Here is a 27,150-nt window from a genome sequence, read left to right on the forward strand (position 1 = left end):
TAAAACAGGAAAAAAATAGAATCCAGAAATATTTAAACGGAAAAAAACAGAATTTGGGGGAAAAAGTAAAATAAAAAAATGGAATTTGGGAAAAAAATAAAACAAATTTTCAAAAAAAATTTTTTTAATTCTTTAAAAATTCTTTGTTTTAGATTAATAATATTTACTTTAGCCATTAAGTTTCATGATTTTTAATTAATTAAACATGTTTTTTGATTAATAATATTTAATTTAGCCATTAAAAGGGGGTAAAGAAAAATTAAAACAGGAAAAAAAATAGAATCCAGAAAAATTCAAACGGAAAAAAAAGAATTTGAAAAAAAAAAAAAACGGATTGGGAAAAAATAAAACCAATTTTCAAAATTATTATTTTTTTAATTCTTTCAAAATTCTAGTTTAGATTAATAATATTATTCCATGGAATGTCTGGATACTGGATTCTGATTGGCTGGCAGGTGTGCAGTAAAACCGTTTAATGCCACAGGTAGTTCCAAGTCAGTTTAATCACCGTTCTATATTAATGCGCTGCTTTAATTGATGCACGCAAAAGCACAGAGAGAGAGAGAGAGAGAGAGAGAAGAGAGAGAGAGAGAGAGAGAGAGAGAGAGAGAGAGAGGTCGGAGATCGCATTGTGCTGCGCACATACATAAACTTCTTGTCAGCGTTTGCCTGCGATCCTTATTAAAATATCCTAGATACTAGATCGCTACATTATATTCCTCAGCAACGGGGTGGTAAAGCTGCTGTTTTTGAATGAATTGTTGTTTGTAGAGAGAGACGCACAGCACGCAGGCAGGTAACGTTACGCACACACACAACTGTCATCTCTCTTGCCTTTACACTCTCTCTTGGTCGATCGATAATCTACTGAAACAAATGCTATTTTTCATTCAAATAAATGTGATTTTTACCGGACTATTTAATCTCCGAGTCTGATTGAAGCGGGCAGAATGCTAGTGCTGCGTGTCATAACTGACGAAAATAACCGTCTTTTTTATCCATTCAGTCAAATTATGCGCTGCAAATATCAATCCTAGTTTTAATTTGTCTATAACCATGAATAAGCGGGATAATCAACGGCTTGCCGTGCGTTAAAGGATTTAAAATGCACTTCGCGGAGGCAACCACCCTCCGTTTCGCGTCGGGCGGTTATTAGCCTCCACGTCGTGCATTTAAAATCCTTTAACGCACGGCAAACCGTTGATTATCCCTTACTTAATGTAGCCATTAAAAGAGGGTAAAGAAAATTAAAATGGAAAAAATGAATTTGGAAAAAAATAAATAAAACAAATTTGACAAATTCTTTTCTGAAATTCTTTCAAAATTCTTTGTTTTAGATTAATAATATTTAATTTAGCCATTAAAAGGGGGTAAAAAAAATTTAACCCAGAAAAATTAAAACGGAAAAAAATGAATTTGGAAAAGAAACAAAGAAAAAAAAAAAGATGGAATTTGGGAAAAAAAGAAAACAAATTAAAAAAATTCTTTTTAACACTCTTTCAAAATTCTTTGTTTTAGATTAATAATATTTAATTTAGCCATTAAAAAGGGGGTAAAGAAAAATTAAAACGAAAAAAAAAATAGAATCCAGAAAAATTAAAACGGAAAAAAACAGAATTTGAGGGAAAAACAAAAAACAAAAATTGGAATTTGGGAAAAAATAAAACCAATTTTCCAAATTATTATTTTTTTAATTCTTTCAAAATTCTTTGTTTTAGATTAATACTATTCAATTTAGCCATTAAGTTTCATGATTTTAATTAATTAAGCATGCTTTTTGATTAATAATATTTAACTTAGCGACAGCGGCAGGAATAAATCTCTAAGTTTTAAAGTATGTAAGTGCTGCTGAAGTGGATGAGAAAACTTTTAAAGATATGAATTGAAATCAACAGATGCAAACTAAGTATTTCGGCTCAATTCATCAAGCACTAAAGCGTTTTAATTTAAAGGATGATATTTAAGAGCATTTCTATGTGCTCTCAGTCCATGATCACACGCACACACTGCAGGATTTGTATTTTCAATGTGTGCTGTTCAGAAACACGTCAAAAGAGCCTTTTCTAAGAACAGACACTTTCTACTCTCAGGCTGTTTTGCCTTTTATTAGCCATTTCATGGCTTTTAAATCTTTATCTTCACATTTAAGCCGGGCTCAGAGATGTAAATGACTAATAACTCCTCTCGGCATAACGTCTTTAAAGCGGCGCTGTGTTTTACGTTCGTCTCTGTGTCCAAGAGATTTGTAAAATTACTTCTACTCCTTAAAAATAAACGCTAAAGTCTCCAGACGTGTTTTTCTCTCTCAGTCAGATGTTCAACACAAATGCACCGGTCTCAGATCATCATCTATTTAACAGCAAAACCACCAAGTGTGTTTTTCCCGTAAGCGATCTGACCTCAACACACTAATGTTCTCAGCGCCGCTCGATTACGGCTATAAATAGGCCTGACTGTGTCAGATCTCAACTCTAGATGCTGGAGTGTTTAGGACAGGGGTCTCGCAGAGATTAGCTACAACTTGCTTGGAGGTTTCTAGTATAGCTAAGAGCTTTAATAGCTGCTTCAGGTGTGTTTAATCGGGGTTAGAGCTAAATTCTGCAGGACACCGAAGGGTCATGTGACACTGAAGACTGGAGTAATGATGCTGAAAATTCAGATTTGCATCACAGGAATACATTTTCAGTATTTTTGATCAAATCAACGCAGCCTTGATGAGCATCAGAAACCTATTTAAAATGCATTGAAAATCTTACTGATCCCAAACTTTTGAGTGGCAGTGTAAAATTATTCAAACTTATTTTTTTTAAGGAATACTTACACAACAGTTCTTCCATGTTTTAATTTAAAGTAAAATAAAGTTTAATTTTCAGTAATTAAAAGATGAAATTAATGCTTTATGCTTTCATTTGATAACCCCAAAAATAGAATGTCAACAATTAAGTTGTTTTCATGCATTCAAATAATTAGACATGATAGAATTTGGTAACAATAAAAACACACACACACACACACACACACAAAAAAAATAAAATAAATAAAATTCATAGGGTTCTAAACATGTCATTTGTATTATACTTTTAATACATTCATGTGTAATTGTATAAGTCTCATGATTTTAATTAATTAAACAGGCTTTTTGATTAATAATATTTAATTTAGCCAATAAAAGGGAGTAAAGAAAAATTAAAATGGGAAAAACTGAATTTAGAAAAAAAATAAAATGGAATTTGGGAAAAAATAAATCGGATTTCAAGATTCTTTTTGGAAAATTCTTTGTTTTAGATTAATAATATTTAATTTAGGTATTAAAGGGGAGAGGACAAGGACATATTGTTGCGCTCAGACGAAGGCTATTTGTAATTCCAGGTGCGTGAAAACTAATAAACTATAGAAGAAACTGTAGATGGTCCGCACTCTGAAAAAAAACTAGACATAGTCTTTAACAAAAAGAATCAATTATTTTAATGAAGCAAGAGCAGACGTTTCAGCCATCCAGCTATTCTCAATGCTCATAATGGGGGAGTAAAGAAAAAAAAAAAAAAAAAAGGAATCCAGAAAAATTAAAACAAAAAAACTGAATTTGGAAAAAAATGAAACGGCATTTGGGAAAATTTAAAACGGATTCCAAAATTCTTTTTTTAAATTCTTTCAAAAATTCTTTGTTTTAGATTAATAATATTTAATTTAGCCATTAAAAGAGAGTAAATAAAAATTAAAATGAGAAAATATTTTAACAAAAAAAAAAAAACTGAATTTGGAAAAAAAATTAAACGGAATTTGGGGGAAAAAAAAAATATTTTTTGCAATTATATATATATATTTATTTTTTTATTATTATTTCAAAATTCTGTTTTAGCATGACTAATTATAGGGGCCGAAAACATGAAACATCAAAGTGTAAGTCTTTAGACTTGATCCAGTAAGAAACCACCTTGCAACTACCTAAAGCACACTTTTTTTTCTGAAAATGTCAAAAACTAGATATTGTTGTGTTGGTAACACTTTACAATAAGGTTCATTAGTTAAACATTAGTTAATGTATTAACTAACATGAACTAACCATGAGCAATACATTTGTTAATGTATTTACTAATCTTTATTAACGTTAGTTAACGGAAATACAGTTGTTCATTGTTTGTTCATGTTAGTTCACACTGCATTAACTAATGTTAACAAAATTTTAATAATGTATTAGTAAATGTTGAAATTAACATTAACAAAGATTAATAAATGCTGTATAAGTCCAGTTCATTATTAGTTCATGTTAACTAATATGGTTAACTAATGTTAACTAATGAACCTTATTGTAAAGTGTTACCGTTGTGTTTTAGTTTAAAGGAACAGTGCAGTCAAAAAGGAAAATGTGCTCAAAATGTGTTCCTTCAGATAATACGAAATGTAGATGAGTTAGTTTTTTCATCAGATTTGTAGATATGTGTCAATCCATCCCTGTCTCACCAATGGATGTGAATGGGTGCCGTCAGAATGAGAGTCCAAACAGCTGATAAAAACATCACAATAATCCACAAGTAATCCACACCATTACAGTCCATCAGTTAACATCTGGAGAAGACAAAAGCTGAAACAAACCCATCATTAAGACATTTTTAACTTAAATACGAGTCCATAATCAATAATAACACTTTGTCTGAATCAGAAGAGAAATCTGCACAGATCAAGCACCGTTTACAAGACAAAACAGCTCTAAACAAGTATTTGGGTGGATTTTGATGTGAGAGACAACAGGAGATGGACTTTTATTATGGATTATGGACTCGTATTTGAGATAAAAAAATGTCTTGATGATGGATTTGTTTCAGCTTTAACTGATGGACTTGCTTACTTGTGGATTATTGTGATGTTTTTATCAGCTGTTTGGACTCTCATTCTGACGGCACCCATTCACATCCATTGGTGAGACAGTGATGAAGCGACATATTTCTACAAATCTGATCTTAGTTGTATAAATGTGTCATCCATCACTGGCTCACCAATGGATGTGAATGGGTGCCGTCAGAATGAGAGTCCAAACAGCTGATAAAAAACATCACAATAATCCACAAGTGACCCGTTTTCAACAAGAAAGACTAAAATCGGAGTCCATAATACACAATAATGCTTCCTCCAGTGAAAAAATGGTCTGGTCTGAATAAGGAGAGAAATCCTTATGGATTACAGACTCATATTTGAGTTTAAAACGTCTTAATGATGGGTTTGTTTCAGCTTTTGTTTTCTCAAGATGTAAACTGATGGACTGGAGTGGTGTGGATTACTAAGTTACTATTGTTATGTTTTTATCAGCTGTTTGGAATCTCATTCTGACGGCACCCATTCACATCCATTGGTGAGCAAGTGATTGAAGAAAGACACATTTCTACAAATCTGACGAAGAAACAAACTGATCCTAATCTTGTATGGCATGAGGGTGAACACATTTGCACTTAATAGTTTGGAGAACACTCACGTTAATGTCTCAGAAATGAAACTCCTGACCTTGAAGCGAATGACTGAAGCACAGCTGACGTCCGTGTGCTTTACAGTCTTTAATAATCCGTTCTGAGTTTATGACGCGTCTCTTCTCGTCTACGGTTCGGCGATGACGGCTGACGGTTTCTTACAGGATTATGAGATTTGCGTGGAGCTTCTGTGTGATCTACAAACACCAGCGTTAATCATCAGCGTCTGATCTGATTCCAGCCTGCATCAATTACACAATGACACTAAAAATATAACACAAACATCAAATCAGCGCAGATGTTTCATCGAGCCTGGGAGAAAAACACAGAGATGGTATGAAACTCTTATAAGACGATCACAGTCAGGAATCCAGGAATATGAGGCTTCCACCAGCTTCTGAAGATCACTCACAAAAACACAGACACAGACACATCTAAATCTGCTTTTTTTATTCACTAATTCTGTGTTTTCCATTTGGGTTCAGTTTTAATGGTTTAAATAAATGTTAAAAATCAAAAATTATATCTAAATCAATTGAACAATTTCATAATTGTTTTAATTTTTCTGGATTTATGAATAATACATGTTTGTTATCGAAAACACAACTGGCAAACAAATGAAGGCTTAAAATCTTAATTTAATTATAATTTAAAATTTAATCAAAAAATTTTTTTTTTTAAATAGTTGTCATATTCTTTTAATGTTTTAATGAATTTTTTATTTTTTAATGTTTTATTATTATATTTTATCAAATGATTACAGATCAAAATATTTTTTGGCAAGCAACGTGCTGCACGACAGAGGTTTACTGTTAAAAATTAAACATTAAAGAAAAAAATTAAAATTATTTTAAAATTATTTTCAGAAGTACAATAGTAATATATTTCAAATAATAATAATTCATAATTTTTAAATATTTTAGGAGTACATTCTAATGTACAACAGTAATATATTTCAAATAGTAATTATTAAAAATTAAAAATAATAATTATTAATATTTTCAAAATATTTTAAATAATTTTCAGAAGTACATTCTAATGTACAATAGTAATATATTTCAAATAATAATGATTAATTTTTAAAAAATATTTTAAATCATTTTCAGGAGTACATTCTAATGCACAACATAATAACATATTTCAAATAATAATTATTAAACGTAAAATAATTTCAATTATTTTCAGAAGTACAATCAAAAGTACAATAGTAATATATTTCAAATAATAATTATAATTTTTAAAATAATTTCTATTATTTTCAGGAGTAAATTCTAATGCACAACAGTAATATATTTCAAATAATAATTATTAATATTTAAAAAATTATTTCTATTATTTTCAGGAGTAAATTCTAATGCACAACAGTAATACAAATTATTAATTTTTAAATAATTTTAAATTCTTTTCAGGACTGTGTTTCAGTGTGCATCTCATAATAGTTTCATCCAATTAAATGTGAAATGCTGTCAAACACACACTTCATATTTCAAAAGCAGTCTTTCAGCATTTTAATACTCACAAACGTAATTTAATGCGTGTGCAGCCCTGCTTTTAATTTATTCATCCAAAATAAGCCACATTCCACAATGCTCTGCGTTATACAGTAAATTCCATTATCATGTCTGCATTATGACTCATAAAAATCATAATGAGCTTATAAGATCAAAAATAACACGCCATCATGAGATTAATGAGGACTGAAAATCTGGATGCGTTTCTGTGAGCGCCTCTCGGTTGCTAGGGTGCTGCCAAGCGGTTGCTATGAAGCTGCTCTTTCTTTACTGTGCAACTGTGGGATTTTGGTTGAAGTTTGAGCGCTAGCGACGCCGGACTCGGTGATCGGCGCTAATGTGCCGTTTCCTCTCGCTCTGGTTTTGTCCTTCTGTTTCTTGAAGTTTTGTTCTGAATTGGAGGTCTTTGTTTGGTCGCCATGGAAACTGCCTCCGTTTAAGAGAAAAAGACACACGGAGCTCAGCGCGCGCAGAACACACAAGCTTCACGCACACCAGCGCAGAAAGACTTTAATTAGTCAGAAAACCGCCGAGCCATTCCGATTGTAAATTACACTTTCAATTCGCCCGGGTGCGATCGGGTCGCGCAACAAACACACACACAAACACACCCACGCACGCACAACGCCATTCCCATGTTAATGCAATGTCAGGCTCAAGAGTGTGTGTGTGTGTGTGTGTGTGTGGGTGTGTGTGTGTGTGTGTGGGTGGGAATTTGCTGAGAGCATCGCTGATACATGTATCACACACACACACACACACACACACACACACACACACACACACACACACACACACACACGCTTGAGGAAGGGTCTCTGTGTGGGCGCATTCGAGCAGCAGCATCTCACCGGAGAGAAAACACAGAAACATGAGCCTCCGTCCATCATCATCATCATCATCATCTTCATCATCATATACATGTGCTTCAGTTCACAAACAGCAGCTTCATTAACACTCATCACATATCTGCCATTATTTACTCACTCGCTACTGTTGCCATGCAGGCTTCTTATTGCTGACTAGAACTACAGCTGAAACAGGACTTAGAGCTGGAATCAAGCATTCATATTAGAAATGGAAATGCTGTATTGGCTACTAACTTCAAGCACTGAAATTACTGGAAATAAACTGAAATGAAACTAAAACTATTAAAACACTAGTGGTCATTGAAAAAAACACTAAAATAACTAGGAATGAAATGGAAAATGGTAACAAACTGAAACTGAGCTAAAACTATTGAAACCATTTATTTGAACTAAAATAGAAATGTTAGATGAAAAATGTCAATTAGAACTACTTTGCATTGGTAACTAACTGAAATAAGTTTCAATTACTGGAAATAAACTGGAAAATGGAAATAAACTAAAACTATTAAAACACGTGTGATTATTGAAATAAGCACTAAAATAACTAGGAATAAAATGGAAAATGGTAACACAAACTGAAACTGTGCTAAAACTATTGAAAACATTTATTTTAACTAAAATAGAAAGGTAAGATGAAAAATGTCAAGTAAATGTCAATTAGAACTACTTTGCATTGGTAACTAACTGAAATAAGTTTCAATTACTCGAAATAACCTGGAAAATGGAAATAAACTAAAAGTGAAACGAAACTAAAACTATTAAAACACTTGTGGTAACTGAAAAAAACACTAAAATAACTAGGAATAAAATGGAAAATGGTAACATAAACTGAAACTGAGCTTAAACTATTAAAACCATTTATTTGAACTAAAATAGAAATGTTAGATGAAAAACGTCAATTAGAACTACTTTGCATTGGTAATTAACTGAAATAAGTTTCAATTACTGGAAATAAACTGAAAAATGGAAATAAACTAAAACTATTAAAACACGTGTGATTATTGAAATAAGCACTAAAATAACTAGGAATAAAATGGAAAATGGTAACACAAACTGAAACTGTGCTAAAACTATTGAAAACATTTATTTTAACTAAAATAAAGCTGACATAAAATAGAAATAGCTGATGAAAAATGTCAAGTAAATGTAAATCAGGACTACTTTGCATTGGCAACTAACTGAAATAAGTTTCAATTACTGGAAATAAACTAAAACTGAAATGAAACTAAAACTATTAAAACACTTGTGAAAATTGAAATAAGCACTAACATTACAAGGGATAAAATGGAGAATGGTAACAAACTGAAACTGTGCTAAAACTATTAAAAACATTTAATAACCAAAATAAAATAGAAATGTAAGAAGAAAAATGTCAAGTAAATGTAAATTAGAGCTATTTTGCATTGGTAACTAACTGAAATAAGTTTCAATTACTCAAAATAAACTGGAAAATGGAAATAAACTAAAAGTGAAACGAAACTAAAACAATTGTGGTATTTGAATTAAGCACTAAAATTACAAGGAATAAAATGGAAAATGGCAACAAACTGAAACTGAGCTAAAACTATTAAAACCATTTATTTTAACTAAAATAGAAAGGTAAGATGAAACATATCAAGTAAATGTCAATTAGAACTACTTTGCATTGGTAATTAACTGAAATAAGTTTCAATTACTGGAAATAAACTGGAAAATTGAAATAAACTAAAACTATTAAAACACTTGTGGTAATTTAAATAAGCACTAAAATAACTAGGAATAAAATGGAAAATGCTAACATAAACTGAAACTGAGCTCAAACTATTAAAACCATTAATTTTAACTAAAATGAAGGTGACAAATTAGAAACAGATGAAAAATGTGAAGTAAAAGTAAATTAGAACTTCAGTATCTCACAAAATTGAGTACAAAAGTTTAGTATCTTCTCAAGGGACAATACTATAGAAATGAAACTTGGATATATTTTAGAGTAGTCAATGTGCAGCTTGTATAGCAGGATAGATTTACTGTCCTCTAAAAATAACTCAACATACATCCGTTATTGTGAGTAAAAAAGTGAGTACACCCTAAGTGATACCAGCAGTGTGTTGTTTAACCATGCAAAGCCACATGTTTATGTTTGTGTCTGCTTGACAGGACCATACAAAGTTGTGTATCTTGTATTAGAGCAGTTAAAATTAGGTGCTTTAAGTCCAATTCTCTCATACTGACCACTGGATGTTCAACATGGCATCTCATGGCAAAGAACTCTCTGAGGATTTGAGAATTAGAATTGTTGCTCTCCACAAAGATGGCCAAGACTATTAGAGGTTCCTTAACACCCTGAAACCCAGTTACACTAAAGTGGTCAGGGTCATACAGAGGCTTTCCAAGCCTTGCAAGGGTCCATCAACGAAGTTGAGCACTCGTTCTGTGCGTCAGGTGCAGAACCTGGCTTTAAAAAACAGATGCATGAGTGCTCCAGCATTGCTTTAAAGGTTGCAGAAGTAGAAGGTCAGCTTGTCAGTGCTCAGACCATACGCCACACACTGCAACAAGTGGGTTTGCATAGGCATCGTCCCTAAAAGAAGCCTCATCTAAAGATGGCTCACAAGAAAGCCTGCAAAACGGCTTCCTGAAGACAACCAATCCAAGAGCATGAATTACTGGAACCATGTCCTGTGGTCTGATGAGACTATAAGATGAACTTGTTTGGCTCAGATGGTGTCCAGCATGTGTGGTGATGCCAAGAAAATTGTGTGTTGCCTACAGTCAATCATGGTGGTGCTGCTGGTTCTGGGGAGCTGCGGTTCATTGAGGGAAACATGGATGCCATTATGTGCTGTACATTCTGAAGCAGAACATGATGCCTTCCAGTGTTGTTTTCGTCAACGATGACGATGACGAAATCATTTCGTTGACGCCACTTTTTTTCATGACGATAACGAGACGATGACGAGATAAAAATGGCTCGTTGATGACTAAAACATGACGAGACGTGTGTGAGTTTTCGTTGACGAGACGAGAATAGACGAAAATGTTAGTGGGTGGTCCGTCAGACCTTTAAAATGCATGACATTTCCGCTTATTGTGCATGCCAATCAAAACTTAAAAAGTATCTGACGCTATGGCAAGCCATTTTAGCATTAAATACTCTTTGCTATACTAGTATGGCAAGCCGTTTTAGCATTAAATACTCTTTGCTATACTAGTATGGCAAGCCGTTTTAGCATTAAATACTCTTTGCTATACTAGTATGGCAAGCCGTTTTAGCATTAAATACTCTTTGCTATACTAGTATGGCAAGCCGTTTTAGCATTCCATCCTTGTTTGTCTTTTATGTACATTCCTTCATTATTGTAATTATTGGTGAAAATAGTCGATCCGGAAGCTCACATTGTGTTGAACTGTAGATCTGCTATTTTCACAACTTATAAGTGACACTACCCAACAGCAAAATACTTACTGACCTACATTTATTTGTTAAAAGACTACTTTTTTCCCTTTTTTTGACTAAAACTAGACTAAAACCTTTTTGACTTTTCGTCGACTAAAATTGGACTAAAACTATCACATATAGAAGTGACTAAAATTTGACTAAAACTAAGAAGCAATTTAGTCCAAAAGACTAAGACTAAGACTAAATCTAAGATGGTTGTCAAAAACAACACTGATGCCTTCCCTCCAGAAACTAGGCCTAACAGCAGTTTTCCAACATGATAATGACCCCAAACACACCACCAAGATGACAACTGCCTTGCTGAGGAAGATGAAGATGAAGGTGATGAAGTGGCCAGACCTGAACCCTATTAAGCATCTGTGGGGCATCCTCAAGCGTATGGTGGAAAACACCATGTGTCTAACGTCCAGCAGCTCTGTGAGGTCATTATAGAGGAGTGGAGGAGGATCCCAGCAACAATCTGTGCCGCTCTGGTCAACTCCATGCTCAGGATGATTAACGCAGTGCCAGATAACAATGGTGCTAACGCAAAATATTGACACTTTGGACAAGTTCACTTTTGTTGCCAGCTGTTTTGACAATAATGGCTGTATGTTGAGTTATTTTCAGAGGACAGTAAATCTATACTGCTATACAAGCTGCACATTGACTACTCTGTAAAATACAGTCGTGGCCAAAAGTTGTGAGAATGACACAAATATTAGTTTTCACAAAGTTTGCTGCTAAACTGCTTTTAGATCTTTGTTTCAGTTGTTTCTGTGATGTACTGAAATATAATTACAAGCACTTCATACGTTTCAAAGGCTTTTATCGACAATTACATGACATTTATGCAAAGAGTCAGTATTTGCAGCGTTGGCCCTTCTTTTTCAGGACCTCTGCAATTGGACTGGGCATGCTCTCAATCAACTTCTGGGCCAAATCCTGACTGATAGCAACCCATTCTTTCATAATCACTTCTTGGAGTTTGTCAGAATTAGTGGGTTTTAGTTTGTCCACCGCCTCTTGAGGATTGACCACAAGTTCTCAATGGGATTAAGATCTGGGGAGTTTCCAGGCCATGGACCCAAAATGTCAACGTTTTGGTCCCCGAGCCACTTAGCTATCACTTTTGCCTTATGGCACGGTGCTCCATCGTGCTGGAAAATGCATTGTTCTTCACCAAACTGTTGTTGGATTGTTGGAAGAAGTTGCTGTTGGAGGGTGTTTTGGTACCATTCTTTATTCATGGCTGTGTTTTTGGGCAAAATTGTGAGTGAGCCCACTCCCTTGGATGAGAAGCAACCCCACACATGAATGGTCTCAGGATGCTTTACTGTTGGCATGACACAGGACTGATGGTAGCGCTCACCTTTTCTTTTCCGGACAAGCCTTTTTCCAGATGCCCCAAACGATCGGAAAGAAGCTTCATCGGAGAATATGACTTTGCCCCAGTCCTCAGCAGTCCATTCGCCATACTTTTTTGCAGAAGATCAATCTGTCCCTGATGTTTTTTTTTTTTGGAGAGAAGTGGCTTCTTTGCTGCCCTTCTTGACACCAGGCCATCTTCCAAAAGTCTTGTCCTCACTGTGTGTTCAGATGCGCTCACACCTGCCTGCTGCCATTCCTGAGCAAGCTCTGCACTGGTGGCACTCCGATCCCGCAGCTCAATCCTCTTTAGGAGACCATCCTGGCGCTTGCTGGACTTTCTTGGATGCCCTGAAGCCTTCTTAACAAGAATTGAATCTCTTTCCTTGAAGTTCTTGATGATCCTATAAATTGTTGATTTAGGTGCAATCTTAGTAGCCACAATATCCTTGCCTGTGAAGCCATTTTTATGCAACGCAATGATTGCTGCAGGCGTTTCTTTGCAGGTCACCATAGTTAACAATGGAAGAACAATGATTTCAAGCATCACCCTCCTTTTAACATGTCAAGTCTGCCATTCTAACCCAATCAGCCTGACATAAGCCTCGTTCAGACTGTCAGCCCAAATCCGATTTGTATGCAAATCCGATTGAAATCCGATCATATTTAGGTAGTCTGAACAGCAACGAACTACATGAAATCTGATTTGGTCAAATCCGTTTCGAGCTTCATTCGTATGTGGTTTGGAATCCTATTCAAATCGGATTTCTGCTTTTTCATGTTTTCATGCCACATAAAACGTAAACACGTCAGACGTTTTTGTGGAAAACATAACAAAAGTCTTTGCAGAAACAAGCTTGTGTTGCGAACTGCAAATCAAGCGGGAAAAGACAATATACAGCTAGTATACGCACCTCTTTGAGTTTTGATACCAGCAGAGACGGCAGCACAGAATAATGTCGCACATTCCAGCTTCCTGCGTTTCTGCCGCTGCTTTAGAAGACAAAATATAATCCAGCGCGACGGCAACGTTGTCATATCGCAAGACAGCATCTATATTGCAAACTGTAATGCTGTTATTGTTTTTAGCGTTGGCATAATAATGCAATGGCATTGCCATAGAAACCAACGCACATTCCGTAAAACGAAAGAACGCTTATGGACACACAAATCGGATTTGAACAGTTGCGATATGACTGTGTGGACAGTCAGTTGTTCAAATCTGATTCCATCCAGATCTAGACAAAATCGGATTTGGGCTGACAGTCTGAACGAGGCTATTATGATCTCCAGTCTTGTGCTGGTCAACATTCTCACCTGAGTTAACAAGACGATTACTGAAATGATCTCAGCAGGTCCTTTAATGACAGCAATGAAATGCAGTGGAAAGTTTTTTTTTTTGGGATTAAGTTAATTTTCATGGCAAAGAAGGACTATGCAATTCATCTGATCACTCTTCATAACATTCTGGAGTATATCCAAACTGCTATTATAAAAACTTAAGCAGCAACTTTTCCAATTTCCAATATTTATGTAATTCTCAAAACTTTTGGCCACGACTGTACATCCAAGTTTCATTTCTATAGTATTGTCTCTTGAGAAGATGGTTGCTGAAATGTGAGGAGTGTACTCACTTTTCTGTGAGATACTGTAAATAAGTTTCAATTACTGGAAATAAACTGGAAAATGGAAATAAATAACACTTGTGATAATTGAAATAAGCACTAAAATAACTAGGAATAAAATGGAAAATGGTAACAAACTGAAACTGTGCTAAAACTTTAAAAAACATTTGTTTTAACCTAAAGCTGACATAAAATAGAAATATTAGATAAAAATGGTAAAGTAGTGCTGTGCTACGATTAATCGCATCCAAAATAAAAGTTTTTGTTTATGTAATATATGCACACACACATACATTATGTAAACAAAAACGTTTATTTTGTATTAAATTAATCACAATTAATTGTTGCACAGCAGTGGTGAACGAAGTACACAAATCAAGTAGTTGAGTAAAAAGTACAGATACGTATAATAAAATATTACTCCAGTAAAAGAACTCCTTTTTCAATTTTACTCGAGTGAAAGTACAAAAGTACTTTAAAAGTAAAAAAGTACTGATAGATATATTTATTTTGCAATTTTATATAGGCTACTAAATTAAATTTTATATTCCCTATATATTTTTTTATAATCGTACTGCTCAAAATACCTGTGATTTTCTCAAAATAACCACTATATGGAGTGAAGTAAAAAGTATGAACTTATGCTTTGGAATGTAGTGAAGTAAAAGTAAAAGTTACTCAAAGTAAATACAGATACTTTGTTACTGTCCACCACAGTTGCACAGCACTAATGTAAAGTAATTGGAAATTAAAACTACATTGCAACTGAAATAAGATTAAATGACTAGAAATAAACTGGAAAAGGGAAATAAATTAAAACTGAACTAAAACTATTAAAACAATTAGTTTTAATTGAAATGAAGGTGAAATACATTATTAATGTTAGATGAAAAGTGTAAACATATATTAGAAATGTTGGATTGGCTATTAACTAAACTAAAAATAAACTAAAACTGAACAAAAACTAAATTCATTAAAACATTTGTGATAATGTGAAGCTAATAAAGCTCAAATTAAAATGTAAATATTAGATAAACCTACAAAGCTACACTGCATTGGCAACTAACTGAAATAAGTTTAAATTGACAAAAAAAGCACAAAAATGACTAGAAATAAACTGGAAAAGTGAGCTAATAAAACTAGAAAGAGAAAACTAATAAAACCATAAATAAAACTGACATAAAATATAAATATTAGATGGAAAATGTAAAGTAAACATAAATTAGAATTACATTAGAATTGACTACTGGATCTAAAATCTAAAATCATTTGTTTTGATTTAAATAAAATATTAATATAAGACGAAAAATGCAAGCGTATATTAGAAATGTCACATTGGCCATAAATTGGTAAAGTTTAAGTTGAAGCTAATTAACTAAAAATAGAAATAAACTAAATCTGAACTAAAACTTAAAAAAAAAAAAAACATTGGTGATGATTAAAAATAAAGCTAAAATAAAATATAAATATTAGACTAGTCAGTCATGCTAATAGCTTGCTAATCATGCTAGAAAAATGTTAGAATCATGCTAACTACATTCAAATCATGCTAATCATCTAATCTATCTATATAAAGTTCAAAACTTAGCGTTTACAGCTGCTTTAAACTTTCAAGCTAGGCTTTCTCAAACCAACCTAAAGTTGTCTTAAAGGATTAGTTCACTTTCATAACAACAATGTACAGATAATGTAGTCACCTCCTTGTCATCCAAGATGTTCATGTCTTTCTTTCCTCAGTCGTAAAGAAGTTGTGTTTTTTTTGAGGAAAACATTTCAGGGTTTCTCTCTTTATAATGGATATGGATGGCGCCCCGAAGTTTGAACTTCCGAAATGCAGTTTAAATGCAGCAAACGATCCCAGTCGAGGAGCAAAACGATCGTTATTTTCTAAACAAATTGACAATTTATATACTTTTTAACCTCAAATGCTCGTCTTGTCTCATCTTTGCGAAGCGCATGCGAAGTGTGCGTGATTCAGATAAATACAGTTAGGGTACGTCTAAAAACTCCCATCTGGTTTTCTTCCCCAACTTCAAAATCGCCTTAGATCGCTGCAAAAGTACCGACATAGTGTTTACAAAGTGAACATACAAAGAAACTCAAACTCCCTTTACAAAAAAAGGTAAAAACAGCATTATAGGACGATTTTGACACTGAAGACACAAACCAGATGGGAGTTTTTAGACGTACCCTAACTGTATTTACCTCAGTCACACTGAGTTTGCATGAGCTGCGCAGAGATGAGACAAGACCAGCATTTGAGGTTAAAAAGTCTATAAATTGTCAATTTGTTTAGAAAATAACGATCGTTTTGCTAGATAAGACCCTTCCTCCTCGACTGGGATCGTTTAGAGCCTTTTGAAGCTGCATTTAAACTGCATTTCGGAAGTTCAAACTTCGGGGCGCCATCCATATCCATTATAAAGAGAGAAACCCTGAAATGTTTTCCTCAAAAAAACACAACTTCTTTACGACTGAGGAAAGAAAGACATGAACATCTTGGATGACAAGGGGGTGAGTACATTATCTGTACATTGTTGTTATGAAAGTGAACTACTCCTTTAAGACAACTTTAGGTCGGTTTGAGAAAGCCTAGCTTGAAAGTTTAAAGCAGCTGTAAACGCTAAGTTTTGAACTTTATATAGATAGATTAGATGATTAGCATGATTTGAATGTAGTTAGCATTAACATTGTTCTAGCATGATTAGCAAGCTATTAGCATGACTGACTAGTCTAATATTTATATTTTATTTTAGCTTTATTTTTAATCATCACCAATGTTTTTTTTTTTAAGTTTTAGTTCAGATTTAGTTTATTTGTATTTTTAGTTAATTAGCTTCAACTTAAACTTTACCAATTTATGGCCAATGCGACATTTCTAATATATGCTTGCATTTTTCGTCTTATATTAATATTTTATTTAAATCAAAACAAATGATTTTAGATTTTAGATCCAGTAGTCAATTCTAATGTAATTCTAATTTATGTTTACTTTACATTTTCCATCTAATATTTATATTTTATGTCAGTTTTATTTATGGTTTTATTAGTTTTCTCTTTCTAGTTTTATTAGCTCACTTTTCCTTTAACAAAGGTTTTTATGTAGTTATGCATTTGTCACTCACTTTTATCCAGAGTGACTTACACTGCATTCAAGCTTTACAGGGTTTAATATATTATCATGAACTCCCTGAAAATCAAACATGTTAAAGTGAAACTGGTTACAGTAAAATCTTACATGAAACATGAGCGTTTAGCATCATGGTGTTTGTTTACGAGACTCTAGAGGACGAATGACTTTTGATATTTGATTCATTCGAGCGAATAATCACCTGAATTTCAGACAAAACATCTTCAGAAGACACTGACTGCAGCACATGAGCGGCATGGAGCTTTTTGTTGTGTTTTTGGCACTAGATGTTTCTTTAGGTGAACTATCACTTTAAGCTGACAGTGATCTGGAGTCAGTAAAGATCATATATGAATAATATATCAGTCATCGGTGTGGATCTCTGCTGGAGGACATCACATCACATTCATCTCTTCATCAAATCAACACCACACACTCCACCCAAATAGAAACTGATTCGCTGTGTTTCACATCTGGCTTTACTGAACGTTTGCCAATCACACGACTGCTGCTGCTTTATACTGACATACGCTCACAGCTGAACAAGTGTTTTACCAATTATGACCGCATACAGGACTTTTTTTGCATGATATATTTTACATTATATGCGTATACTGCTGCTCAAAAGTTTGGAATCAGTAAGATTTTTAATGCTTTTCAAAAGAGACTTTTCTGCTCATCAAGGCTGCATTTATTTGAATAAAAATACAGAAAAAATCTGTAATATTGTGAAATGTTAATGCAATTTAAAAGTGTTTTTTCTATTTTAATATACTTTAAAATATCATTTATTCCTGTGATGCAAAGCTGAATTTTCATTAGCTGTTTTTTCCGTGTTAAGTGTCACATGATCCTTCGGAAATCATTCTAATATGCTTAACTAATGATTTATTATTAGAATTATCAGTGTTAGAAACAGCTGTTTAATATTTTTTTTGGAACCTGTGATACTTTTTTCAGGATTCTTTGATCAATAAAAAGTTAAAACGAACAGCATTTATTTAAAATAGAACGTTTTTCCAACAATATACACTTAGGGCTGTGCAATATGGACAAAATAATCATATTGCGATTTTTTGAACAAATATTGCGATTGCGATTTTATTTGCGATTTTTTTTTTTTTTTTTTTTGCTTTTTCAAACAAGCTACATACATACATTCTAAATGTATTCAGTGCACAAGAAGTGCATAACAAAACATTTCACCATGAAATAACAGTATTAAGTTTAATTAAAAAAAAAACTGTAGTAAAATTGTCTTTAAAACAGACAACATAAAATAAATAAGCCATTTTACTTTTCCCCCCCGGTACTTTAGCCTACTTTGTGCAATAACGAATACATTCATTTCAGTGGAAAAATAAGTCCAAAACTCTCTATTTTAACATTTTGAGGGCTCTAAAATCTTTTGCTTTTTTTTTTTTTTTTTTTTGAAATTCTTATGTGTTTTAATTTTTCTGATAATGAAAAAGCATAAACATTTATTTTTAATCAAATGAAAAATAAACCCTTTTCATTTTTGTCAAACAAACAGAAATTTACTGTTAAAATCAATGCGTGGAACAAAAATTATATTCAGTTTAAAATGTTTAAATAATAGTTAAGTGGTTAATCTTGTTGTAATATTTTTATTATCATATATATTGTTTTATGTAAATTATTTAAATAGGAATATATAAACACCTACATTATACTGTACAATAGTAATACAGGACTAATATTGATCTGTTACATGTTAAACCGTACTTTTATTTTGACAGGTTGCAGTGAAGTTTCTGTGTGTATATGATGCTAGTTTTCTCAAATGAAACGGTAAAAGTGAAACTCACAGCAGCGATTTGGCGATTGAGTTTATCTGTTCATGTGAGATGCAAAGGCCAAAAATTAGCGGGAGCGTCACGTTTGCTTCAGTCTGCATGTAGTAAAGAAATAAAACGCGTCTCCACCATTCATACATACAGAAGCGAACGAAACATGCAGGATTCATATTAAAACGGTCTTTCTGCATTTCAGTTTTCACAGACACTAGTCCATATCGCGATTTGAATTAAGTGACAGAGCAACTTTTGATTTATTAATCCAGAAATCGACGAATTACGTGGCATTCTGCGCTATAGTAGATCAGGTTTTTATGAATGGAGTCCGCGATCCAGTCCGTGTTTTCTTGGAGGAGACATTGTAATCACGCGACCATGAAGAGACAGAAATGCCATGCCTTAGTGTAAATAAGATAAATAACATAAGGCAATTTAGCATGTTTAATAAAAGAACTATGTATAGACCTGTTCTATAGGAAAGATTACCTTAAATGACTTCTATTGTGATCTGGCGCTATATCGAAAATAAAATGAACTTGACGTTCAAGGGGGGCGGGGGTGCCGTTGGGTGGATAGATAAAATCGCAGCCTTGTGCGGTTTAGAAATCGCATGTGCTTAAATCGCGATTTTTTTGCGATTGTGATTAATTGCACAGCCCTACTGTTACACTATATTTATTCTTTCTTTTTTTTGAAAGAAATATACACTTTCATTCACCAAGGATGTGTTAAATTAATAAAAAGTGACAGCATATATTTACATTGTTAGAAAAGATTTATATTTTGAATAAATGCTGTTCTTTTTAGCTTGTTAAATAGTTAAAAAAAAACACGATTCTATGATTCTGAAAAAAGAATCATAGGTTACAAAAAACTTGATACTTCTAATAATAAATCATAATATTAGAATGATTTCTGAAGGATCCTGTGACACTTCAGACTGAAGATAAAATGATGAAAATTCAGCTTTGGATCACAGGAATAAGTTATATTTTAAAGTATATTAAAAAGAAAGTCTATTATTTTATACTGTAATAACATTTTGCAATTTTACAGTTTTTTTATGTATTTTTGATCAAATAAACTTAAACTAAACAAAAACTAAATTGATTAAAACATTTGTGATAATTGCAATACAGCTCAAATAAAATGCAAATATTAGATGAAAAACAAACTAAATGTAAATTAGAAATACACTGCATTGGAATTTTGCATTTTGCAATTTAACAATGCAGCACTGATGCGCATAAGAGACTTTTTTTACTTTAAAAAACAATACAAGTCTTACTGATCCCAAAGGAATTCAGTTTATTAGATTATATAGTTTGCTTAAAATTGTATTCTTTGGATTTTATATTCAATTGAATGCATTATATGATTTGCAGTAAATTAAATTATTTGCTTTATACTTTTGTGTTATGCATTATATATGTTGGCACTACAAGGACTCAGTTTAATGCATTTGCAGTAATTGCAATTCTTTGCATTATATATATACACAAAGAATTACATTTACTGCAAGCACACTGCATTAAATAGAATTTTAAAAGTGCAAAAAATATATAATGCAAAAATTGCATTTACTGCGAGCACTTAATGCATTTAATAGAATTTTTGAAGTGCAAAAACATATATAATACAAAGAATTACATTTACTGCGAGCACTTAATGCATTTAATAGAATTTTTGAAGCGCAAAAATATATATAATGCAAACAATTACATTTATTGCAAGCACTTAATGCATTATATATATTTTTGCACTTTTAAAATTCTATTTAATGCATTATGTGCTCACAGTAAATGTAATTCTTTGCATTATATATATTTTTGCACTTTTAATTTTTTTTAATGTATTAAGTGCTTGCAGTAAATGCAATTTTTGCATTATATATATTTTTGCACTTTTAATTTTTTTTAATGCATGATGTGCTCGCAGTAAATGTTATTCTTTGCATTATATAGAATTTTAAAAGTGCAAAAATATATATAATGCATTAAGTGCTTGCAGTAAATGCAATTATTTGCATTATATATATTTTTGCTCTTTAAAATTTTAATGCATTAAATGCTTGCAGTAAATGTAATTCTTTTCATTAAATATATTTTTCTGCAGTTTAAAAAATTCTATCTAATGCAGTATGTGCTCGCAGTAAATGTTATTTATAATTATATATAAATATGCATTATATTTTGCATTATATATGACACATGTCTGTGTTTTATTTGTGCACTGTAGGAACTGACATTAATGCATTCCATATAAATAAATAAATATTGTCTAATGCTGATGTACTGCACACCCACACTAATGCACTGGTTGTTTTCAGCCGTGACTGATACACCAGCTCAGATACCCGATATCAGACACGACTGAGCTCACCTCACTAGTGTAAAACACACCTGATCAATAACCCAAGCAGCTGCAGACAGCCTACACCCGCATTTACACCAGAACACACTGCAGAACATCAACAGTCTGTGTGTGTCTAACAGAGAGAGATCTGAGCATTATTGCAGCGCTGGAATGTAATAAAAGTGTTTCCATTGGAGAAATCCACTCAATATCAGCAAAACTCCAGAGAACTACAGCGACAGACCCAAACCAGCTCTAAAAACAGCACTGGATTCACTCTACAGCCACTGTCACACTCATGACGTTAACCTTTTTCTAACTTTCTGACGCTGTCACCGCTCAATCGCACAACTGAGAGACAGTGTATCAGACACACAGAAAACACAAGAGCAGAAGGTTTACAGACCGTAATATCACTGAGGCTGACTGGAACACCACAGCAGCAGCATAGCAATGATCTGGCAACACCGCTCAACTCCTGCATGTGACCATGTATGTTGGAGATTACAGTGCTTTTATTAATCAGACGAATGTTTAACACATTCCAGCATATTTAACCCACAGCAGAACATGTCAAAAGAAGTGCGCAGATTCTGTGTGGGCTGATAGAGAAACTGTTTTCGGCAGAGATCCACGAGCTACAGCAGCTATGCTGGGAATTAAAGACTAGCAAATACAGTATGCAGTATGCACACCAACTATCAATCTGAATATATACATACATAATATTTGATAAACAAGCATGTAAAGCAGTATGCATACCATCTATATCTTTTTAAATATACTTGAAATGCTGTGTACTTTTGTAAAATAATATGTGAAAAAGTATGCAGAATGTACCATGATATACTGCACACCAGTTTTATAAAATAGTATATGAAAGAGTATGCAATATGCATAGCATCTAAATATGCGAGGTAAACTGCATACTTTTTTTTATAAAATAGAATGCAAAACAGTACACAGTATGCATACCATCCAAATATTTCTGACTACACATGATATAAAGCATACAATTTTAATAAAATACTATTTGAAACAGTATGCATACTATCTAAACGTTTCTGAATATATGATATACTGCGCATCATTTTTAAAAATAATATATAAAACAGTATGCAGTATGCAACTATCAATCTAAATATATACAATACAGTGCCTACTAATTTTATAAATAAGTATGTGATATACTGCATACCATTTTTATAAATTAATGTGTATGCAATATGCATAGCATCTAAATATGCATGGTAAACTGCATTTTTATAAAACAGTATGTAAAACACTACGCAGTATGCATACCATCCAAATATTTCTGACTATACATGATGTAAAGCATACTAGTTTAATAAAATACTACGTAAAGCAGTGTGCAGACTATCTAAGTATTTCTAAATATATGATATACTGTGTACCATTTTTTTTAAATAATATATAAAACAATATGCACACCAACTATCAATCTGATAATAAAATACTGTGTAAAACAGTATGCATACTATCTAAACATTTCTGGATATACGACATACTGCATACTATTTTTATAAAACAGTATGTAAAACACTACGCAGTATGCATACCATCCAAATATTTCTGACTATACATGATGTAAAGCATACTAGTTTAATAAAATACTATGTGAAATTGAATTGATTTTACAATGACATACTGCATATCATATAAATATTTTTGAATATACCATATACTGCGTACCATTTTTATAAAACCATATGCATGGTACACTGCATACTACTTTGATAAATATTTCTGAATATACCATATACTGCGTACCATTTTTTAAAAATAATATATGAAACAGTATGCAGTATGCATACCATCTAGACCTTTCTAAAGACACATTATATATTGCATACTATTTTTTTATAAAAGATTATGTAAAACTGCATATTATATACATAACATACTAAGTGATTATTTTTTATAAATTAGTATGCTAAACAGTATGCATAATGCACAGATTAGTTGCATTGTTTTCACTGCATTATGTTCAGTGCACGATCACAGAAACATATATACTTTCTGAAAAAACAACTTTTGTCAGTCTGATTCAATAAAGAGTCAACCAAGAAATCCAAATCACAGCAATATGCTTCCAGAAGAAATGTAAGCTTTGTGGCATACAGCATTTCTTGCAGTATGCACTATGCATATAGTGTGCATGGCATACAGTGCAGAAACAGCATATGCCAGGAACAGTAAGTGGCATTCTAGTGCACTACTGTAAACACACACACACACACACACACACACACACACACACACACACACACACACACACACACACACACACACAGTGTGAGATCATGTGAGGTGGAGGTGTGTGTTGATCTGGTCTGTAGGGGGCAGCACTGAGTGCAGTGGGGTGGGACACACAGCAATTTACAGAGAATCAGGAGCACTGCAATGATAACACACTACTGTACATGAGGACACCTGTCTATAATCACCACAGACTCAATCAAACCCTGACAGGTAATATCAGACCATTATTAACCGTACTAAAGACCCATTTGGAACGAGCCACAGAGTGAAGCGAACAGCAGTTGTAGTTTGTGAGTTCTGACTTACCGGAGAAGAGAGACCGGAGGCGTCGGGCCTCAGCGCGTCTCTCCGTCCGTCAGTGTGTCAGTCAGAGTGTCCAGTCCAGTAACTGTCATTGAAATGTTCAGTGCGCGCCTCCAGCGAGAGAGTCAGCGCGTCCCTCCGTCTTCTGTCATTCTCACTGTCCTCAGATCAGTTCTGTCAGGCGGGGAATCACTGTCTAACTCTGTCCTCACACGAGCCGGTGATGCAGTCAAGTTTGCTGTGGACATGTGCGGTGCTCTTCATCACCGTCTTCATCACAAACGGCGAAATTCCGCCCTCGTTCATCAATATCTCTCCGGTCAGACCGCAGCTGTGCGACTCCGGCGGCGCTCCAGTGTCTTGAGTCCGGCTGTCGCTGCACTCCGCTCGGCCCGCGCTCGCTCGAGTCTCCGGCGCTCCGCTGCCGTTTCCAGGGTAACGCGCAGATTCCCGCCGGCGCTCATCGTTCGCTCCGCGGTGAATGCGGCTGGCGCGCGCGCGACGGGTTTGTCATGTCGCCGATGTGCGAGCGATCCCTCGCGATCTGCATCCCCGTTACTCCCGCACCATCGTCTTCATCGTCACCGTCGAAAAATAAATGTGATATTCAGCGCGACGGTTAGACGCGAGCCAGGAATGATCCTGCGTGGGCGGACCGCGCGCGCATCATCCTCCTCCTCATCTTCATCTTCATCTCACACTGACAGAAAAAAAAATCATGCAGCCCTACAGCGCGCGTCTGACAGACTGAAGCAGAGATCTGCTGCTACTACCTCTACACACGCTCCCGCGCGCACACACCTCTAATAACGGTCGCGCAGGGTTTAAATTGTCATCAACGGTGACATTAAACATTTGAAAGTTAAGCAACTGACAGTTGACCGTCAGTCAGGATGAGCGGTGGGAGTTAGGGCTGTTCGATTCCGAAAATTTTGGAATCGATTCCGATTCCGATTCCTGGTTCTGGAATCGATTGGATTCGATTCCAGAATCGATTCCTCACTGTTGTTTCGATTCTTTTTTCGATTCTTGTTTTTTAGATTGGAGGAAGCTAATTTCGCAATAAATGCAGGATGTAAAGGTCGTATAAAGTTACCTTCTCATAATATGAAGCTTCATTTGTTAAAAAAAAAAAAAAGATATATATATATATTCAAATTGTAATTCATTGCCCAGGAAATTAGTCATAACCCACAGCTCAGCAGTGGACATGCATTTATTGCATGAATAAAACAAGACGTGACGTGTATAAAATGACAAAATTAGCAAACTATACACTGAAACAAAATAAACAGAACTTTAACAACAACACTGATATAAGAGCTATAATTTCGCAATAAATGCAGGATGATATAAGAGCTCGAGGCGTAGCTGTCAATCAGATGCGCTCTCGGCCACTGACGTGCTCTCTGCATTTTCTTTCAGAGTTATCATTGGCTGATAGAAAGATTAAAAATAGCATTTATTTAAGATGTAAATAAGATCAAGACACGTCGTGATCTATTCTGTCGTGCAGCGCTCAAAATTGTGGACATCATGAGCCAGTTCTCCTGTAAAATAACATCTGAATCGTTTTTTGAACTGGTTCATTTATATGATCTATCCGAACGAATCTTTTCGTGGAAATGTATCAGACTACAATAACTATTAGCGAGCAAGAGGCAAATTAATGGGTGCTTCTCAAACTGAAGGCTGCATCCTTAAACTCAGACGAGTTTAGTAATGAGTCGATTTTATTACGTTTATTTTCGTTAATCGACGTTTGATGACTTGCAGCCGAAATATGCAGCCTTCATGAAATGCAGCCCTCCGTTTAAGAGGTAAGTTTTGTTGAACTGAAAACGGCTCTGAGTGAGGAGTCGATTCCCCTTGAGAGGATCGATTCCAAACGTTGGAATCGACTCTCGATTCCCAATGCCTCGGAATCGAGGAATCGATTCTTTTTGGAATCGATTCCCAGCCCTAGTGGGAGTGGCGCGCTTCATACTGAACGACCCGGGTTCGATTCCCGCACTTGATCAGGAAAAATAATCTGTTTTTTAAAACATATTAGTGGCTTCATTTCAACGGTTGTACCACTGTACAATCAGCGTGAGAGATCCATTCTTTTTTTTTTTATTAATTAGGCAAAATAATCTGTCAGAACAAATTAGTAGCTTCATTTTAACGGTTGTACCACTGTACCTCCATGCTGGAGGAGCTTAAAATTATTGTTTTTTTTTTTCTTTGTTTTTTTTTGATTAGGCAAAATAATCTGTCAAAACATAATAGTAGCTTAATTTCAACAGTTGTACCACTGTACATTCAGCGAGTCTCACCTGGGTTCAATTCCCACTTTGAAAGTTATATATATTTTTAATTAATCAAGCAAGAAAAATAATCTGTTTGTCAGAACATATTAGTAGCTTAATTTCAACAGTTGTACCACTGTACATTCAGCGAGTCTCACCTGGGTTCAATTCCCACTTTGAAAGTTATATATATTTTTAATTAATCAAGCAAGAAAAATAATCTGTTTGTCAGAACATATTAGTAGCTTAATTTCAACAGTTGTACCGCTGTACATTCAGCGAGTCTCACCTGGGTTCGATTCCCGCACTGGAAGAGCTCAATTTTTTTTTTTTTAATTGATCAGGCAAAATAACCTGTTTGTCAGAACATATTAGTAGCTTAATTTCAATGGTCGTACCACTGTACATTCAGCGAGTCAATAATAATCCAATTGGATTTGCTTGACAGAAGAGATATAAACGCCTAGGACGCCTGGACGGTGATGCCTGGCTGGAGGGTTATGGGCTAATTTTCATTTTTGGGTGAACTAACCCTTTAACGTGACACTTTCAAGTACCATTCTGTGAATGCCAATCTTTTAAATCAGTAATGAAGAGTAAATCACATTCTAAGAGAATGATCTCACCAAGTTTTTAAATTCAGAACCGTGAACAACACACGCACACCAGAGACGAGCCCAAACTCAGGTCACACACCCACTCAGAGCGCCACGGTCGAGAT

The 27,150-nt window shown here is 34.1% G+C and overlaps 1 protein-coding gene across 3 annotated transcripts in view; it reads right to left on the minus strand.

The window, feature by feature from the left end:
• LOC141289494 (ras/Rap GTPase-activating protein SynGAP-like) overlaps nt 1–27,150 on the minus strand; it is a 122,579-nt gene that overhangs the window by 69,444 nt on the left and 25,985 nt on the right. Inside the window, exon 1 of one of the 3 annotated variants that reach the window (XM_073821599.1) lies at nt 24,142–24,838. The exons of the other annotated variants lie outside the window; for them this stretch is intronic. The gene's annotated coding sequence lies outside the window, so the exon portion shown is untranslated. Of the gene's footprint in view, nt 1–24,141; nt 24,839–27,150 lie in introns of those variants that run through there. 3 annotated transcript variants of the gene reach the window in all.

Source organism: Garra rufa, chromosome 17 (genome assembly GCF_049309525.1).
Source record: "Garra rufa chromosome 17, GarRuf1.0, whole genome shotgun sequence".
In the NCBI taxonomy this organism is placed as follows: Eukaryota; Metazoa; Chordata; class Actinopteri; order Cypriniformes; family Cyprinidae; genus Garra; species Garra rufa.